Source organism: Papio anubis, chromosome 3 (assembly GCF_008728515.1).
Source record: "Papio anubis isolate 15944 chromosome 3, Panubis1.0, whole genome shotgun sequence".
In the NCBI taxonomy this organism is placed as follows: domain Eukaryota; kingdom Metazoa; phylum Chordata; class Mammalia; order Primates; family Cercopithecidae; genus Papio; species Papio anubis.
This window is the reverse complement of record NC_044978.1, coordinates 146,152,524-146,158,622: the sequence shown is the minus strand read 5'-3', so window position 1 is coordinate 146,158,622 and position 6,099 is coordinate 146,152,524.

Below are 6,099 nucleotides of genomic sequence, written 5' to 3'. Positions count from 1 at the left end.
ATATAGACATCGTTTTTTTTGTTGTTGTTGAGACAGTGTCTCGCTCTGTTGCCCAGGCTGGAGTGTAGTGGCATGATCTCGGCTCACTGCAACCTCTGCCTCCCAGATTCAAGCGATTCTTCCGCTTCAGCCTCCTGAGTAGCTGGGACTACAGGTGTGTACCACCACACCTGGCTAATGTTTTGTATTTTTAGTAAACATGGAGTTTCACCATATTGGCCAGGCTGGTCTCGAACTCCTGACCTCGTGATCCACCTGCCTCAGCCTCCCAAAGTGCTGGGATTACAGGTGTGAGTCAACGCTTCCGGCTGGCATTGTTTTTTAATTCTTGTGTTTACTCATTCCAGAAAACATTTATTGTGCACCGACTTACACTTAGTGGTATGCCAGCTGCCTTGAAGGGAGCAAGTGTGAAACGTGGCTTCTACCCTCCAGTTGCTCACATGTTGCTCACAGTTCAGTGGAAGAGATACCAAGGAAATAGGCAAACATAGTCAGGTGTAAAACGTGCTATCACAGAATCACGGACAAAACACCAGGGGTACAATCATGATGAATCTGTTTGAGGGAAAGTTTCGGAAAGACTTTGCAGAGTGTAACATCAACATTTGAGTTGAAGTTTTTTGTTGTTGTTGTTGTTGTTTGCTTTTAAGAGGGAATCTTGCTCTGTCACCCAGGCTAGAGTACAATGGTGCAATCTTGGCTCACTGCAACCTCCACCTCTCAGGTTCAAGCGATTCTCCTGCCTCAGCCTCCTTAGTAGCTGGGACTACAGACACGTGCCACCTCTCCTGGCTAATTTTTGTATTTTTGTAGCGATGAGGTTTCACCCTGTTGCCCAGGCTGGTCTCGAACTTCTGACCTCAGATGATCTGCCCACCTCGGCCTCCCAAAGTGCTGGGATACAGGCGTGAGCCTCTGTTTCCGGTCTTAAGCGGACTTTTGAAGGTTGAGTGTAGTTTGCTAGACAAAGAAAGAAATGAGGGTAAGGATTAGAAAGGATTGGTGAAAGGAGAGTGTGAGCAGAGCTTAGAAGAACAGAAACCAGGCTGGGCGCAGTGGCTCAGCCCTGTAATCCCAGCACTTTGGGAGGCTGAGGTGGGTGGATCACCTGAGGTCAGGAGTTTGAGACCAGCCTGAGCAACATGGAGAAACCCCGTATGTACTAAAAACACAAAATTAGCTGGGAGGAGTGCTTGAATCTGGGAGGCAGAGGTTGCAGTGAGCCGAGATCGCGTCATCGCACTCCAGCCTGGGCAACGAGAGCAAAACTCCATCTCAAAAAAAAACAAGAAAAAAAAAAACAAAGGAAGAAACCTTGTTTAGTCACAGAATGGAATCAGACAAGTTTTTTTCTTTAATTTTATTTTGATTATAGAAGTAATGTTATCAGTTAGAGTTGTATTTGGCTGTGAATAACAGAAAACCCAATGAGCCATAACTTAAGCAAACAGAGGTTACTCATCTCACACAAAAATAAATCCAGAGCTGCAAAGCCCGGGGATCTTCCCATCTTTCCTCTCCTTCATTTGGAAGTGAAGTCCAACAGCCTGAGGCTTGGTGCTTCATGGTCACAGAAAGGCGGTTGCATCTGTAGGCTTTGCAGCCACATTCCAAATGAAGAAAAAAGTATGGAAGTCCAAAGGGACATATCAGCTGAACTTCCCTCTTAAAATAAAAAACAATAATAAAAATTTTTAAAAATTCTAGGCTGGGCGCAGTGGCTCATGCCTATAATCCCAGCAGCACTTCGGGAGGCCGAGGTGGACAGATCAACTTTAGGTTGGGAGTTTGACACCAGCCTGCCCAACATGGCAAAACTCCGGCTCTATGAAAAATACAAAAATTAGCCAGGTGTGGTGGTGGGCGCCTGTAATTCCAGCTACTCGGGAGGCTGAGACATGAGAACTGCTTGAACCCAGGAGGCGGAGGTTGCAGTGAGCTGAGATCGCACCACTGCATTCCACTCCAGCTTCCGTGACACAGCGAGATATTCTATCAAAATAAATAAATAAATACATAAAATAAATAAATGAAAATTCTAGAAGCAGAAGCATATCCATGACTTTCTTTTGTAACTCATTACCTAGAAATGAATCACATACAAGAAAATCTTGGAATGGTTTTCGCAAAGACAATCAATGCTATCTTTATAGGAAGGAAGGAGAGAGTACATGTTGGGTAGATAGCAAGCAGTTCCTGCCTCAGTTATACAGTCACACTATAGTAAGGGCAGGATATAAAAGAATAACAGACTGGGCATGGTGGCTCACGCTTGTAATCCCAGCACTTTGGGGAGTCGAGGTGGGTGGGTCACCTGAGGTCAAGAGTTCGAGACCAGCCTGACCAACATGGAGAAATCCCATCTCTACTAAAAATACAAAATTAACCAGGTGTGGTGGCACATGCCTGTAATCCCAGCTACGTGGGAGGCTGAGGCAGGAAAATCACTTGAACTCAGGAAGCAGAGGTTGTGGTGAGCCGAGATTGCTCCATTGCACTCCAGCCTGGGCAATAAGAGTGAAACTCTGTCTCAAAGCAAAAACAAAAAACAAAACAAAAAAAAGAATAACAATTACTCAAATTCCACAATCATAGCAATAACAACTATTCATTTACTATTATTTTCCTTAAATCATATTTATATGTCTAGTTTATTTGCTATAATTATAATCATTATGTATTTACTATTTTGTCCTGCTATTTATATTTGTTTATTCATTTATTTATTTATTGACACAGAGTCTTGCTCTGTCGCCCAGGCTGGAGTGCAGTGGTTCTCTCTAGGCTTACTGCAAACTCTACCTCCTGGGTTCAAGCGATTCTCCTACCTCAGCCTCCCAAGTAGCTGGGATTACAGGCATGCACCACCATGCCTTGTTAATTTTGTATTTTTAGTAGAGATGGGGTTTCTCCATGTTGGTCAGACTGGTCTTGAACTCCCGACCTCAGGTGATCTGCCTGCCTTGGCCTCCCAAAGTGCTGGGATTACAGACGTGAGCCACTGCGCCCAGCCTTATTTTTATTTTTGAGTTGGGGTCTTGTTCTGTCATCCAGGCTGGAGTGCAGTAACGCAATCATGGCTCACAGAAGCCTGGACTTCCTGGACTCACGTCATCCTTCCATCTCAGCCTCCTGAGTAGCTGGAACTACATGCATGCACCACCATGCCTGGCTACTTTTTTTAATATATTTTATAGAGATGGGGTTTTACTATGTTGCTTAGGTTGGTCTCAAACTCCTAGGCTCAAGCAGTCCTCCCACTCAGTCTCCCAAAGTGCTGGGATTACAGGTGTGAGCCCCCTGCCCAGCCAGCATTCAATTTTTAAATAATTTTTTATAGAGGTGGGGTCTCACTTTGTTGCCGTGGTTGACCTCAAGTGATCCTTCCACCTTAGCCTCCCAAAGACTCTGGAATTACAAGTATGAGTTCTTCAATTTGTACTGAACCTGTGGTAGGCAGAATAGTGGTCCCCCAAAGATGTCCAAGTGCTAATGTGAAGGACTGGTGAATGTGCTAAGTTACCAGGCAATGAGGAGTTAAGGTTGCTAATCAACTGACCTTGAGGTAGGGAGATAATTTTAAATTATCCAGGTGGATAAAGATCCTTTTAAGTAGGAAAGGGAGGCAGAAGAGAGAGAACCAAAGAGACGGTATTGTGAGAAGGACTCAGTCAATGCTGCTGACTTTGAAAAATGGAGGAAAAAAGCTATGAACCAACAGTGTGAGAAGCAGCCTCTAGAAATCGAAAAAGTCAAAGAAGTAGATTGTCCTCTAGAGCCTCCAAAAGGAAAGCAGCCCTGCTGAAATCTTAATTCGAGCCCAGTGAGATCCATTCCAGACTTCTGACCCTCCTGAACTCTAAGATAACAAACGTGGGTTAAGATACTAAGTGTATGGTAATTTGTTACAGCAGCAATAGAAAACCAATTCAGTATCCAATGTGTAAGAAATAAGACTGTGGTGGCAATTAAAAGACTGTAGAGAAAAGTGGTAAGAGGCAGGGAGATCTGTTGGGATTTTTTTTTTTTTCACCCATTTAGGGAAGTGATAATGAAGGCTTGACCCAAGACGGTGGGAATAAGAAAATGGAAAAGATTACAGATCACAAAATATTTAGGACCTAGAATAGACAGGCTAGTTGGATATGGGCTTAGGGAGAGGACAGCATTGAGAATAATGCAGACAATTGAGGTGAAGAGTAAAAGAGAACCAGGTATTGGAGGAAAGAATTCTTTGTAGGGCAACTTGAGCTGGAAATTCTCACAGGAAATCTTGGCAGAGATAGCTAGTAAGTAGTTGACCATGCATTTGAAACTGGAGAAAAGTGAAAGCTAAAATAATTTTAAAATGAAAAGTATTAAAGAGATGTTATACTCAGGTTAATTGTTAAAGTATTTTTAAGTGATTTCAGTGGGTAAGACATAGTGCTACAAACTGTGAGAAAGTCAATTGAATAAAAACACATTCCTTGCCAGAATTCTAGAAACTCACAATCAGCCTGTATCATTAACGCTTCATCTTGTTATGTGGTCATTTCTTTATTTTCATGTCTGCTTCCCCAAGTATATTCAGACCCTCTCCAGGCCTGGGACCCAGAAGCTCTGTCATTATTCTCTCAGTCATTGTGCACAATAACAGGCCTAGTACCTGATCATTAGCCAGTAAACAATTGTTAAGTGAATGACCAGGTAAAAAGAAGAGCTGTTAGAGAGTCCAACAAATCACTACAGAAATGCTGACCATGAAAAGGCTCCTATTTCATGCAACAGACTGCCTTCAAAATAACAGCAATTGAGTTGGCAACAGACTTCTCATCTGCAACTACAGAAGCCAAGTAACATGGAGTAACATCTTCAAAATGCCAAAGAAAAGTGACTGTTAACATAAAATTCAAACACCCAGCTGAACTATTCACAGTTGCAGAAAAAACGTAGACATACAAAAAAATAACAATACTTACCTTGCCCTCACCCTTGACGCTTAATTTAAATAACTTCAACAAGACAAAAGTGAACTTAATGGAAAGAAGAAAAATAGAGAAAGCAACAATGAGAAAAACATCAATAAAGTATAATTTGTGGCAGGGCGCAGTGGCTCATGCCTGTAATTCCAGCACTTTGGGAGGCCAAGGCGGGTGGATCACCTGAGGTCAGGAGTTTGAGACCAGCCTGGCCAACATGATGAAACCTTGTCTCTACTAAAAATGCAAAAGATATCCAGGAATGGTGGCACGCCCCTGTAATCCCAGCTACCCGAGAGGTTGAGGTGGGAGAACTGCTTGAACCCAGGAGGCGGAGGCTGCAATGAGCTGAGATTGTGCCACTGCACTCCAGCCTGGGTGACAGAGCAAGACCCCATCTCAAATATATATATATACACACATATACCTACTATTGCAATAATTACACTATATATATATACACATATATACACACATATACATATATAGTGTAATTATTGTAATAGTATTATTAATAATAAAAATACATGTTTCATATAAGGTAGAACAAAAACTACGTAATGATGTGGAAATTAAGAAGAGGAAGGTAAGATGGAACCTAAACCACACTAAGGTCTTTGTCTAGATAACAAATTACTTTTTTTTTTCTTTTTTGAGATAGGGTCTTACTCTGTCACCCAGGCTGGAGTACAGTAGCGTAATCTTGGCTCACTGCAACCTCCACCGCTTGGGTTCAAGAAATTCTCTTGCCTCAGCCTCCTGAGTAGCTGGGATTACAGGCGTCCGCCACCATTCCTGGCTAATTTTTGCATTTTTCCTAGAGATGGGGTTTCGGCATGTTGGCCAGGCTGGTCTTGAACTCCTGACCTCAAGTGACCTGCCTGCCTCAGCCTCCCAAAGTGCTGGGATTACAAGCATGAGCCATCGTGTCCAGCCACAAATTACTTTGAATATCAGTAAAATATATCATATTTGAATAGATGCCAAAAATTTAAGGAACGGTCTTAAAAGTATAGAAATATTAGTTGTGTCTTCTAAATTGAAAAAGGAAATAAGAGGAAAAGTAAACTATTTCCAACACAAAAGAAGACAGAAAAAGGGGGAAATAAAAGAGATGCTTCATTCGACTGCTCTT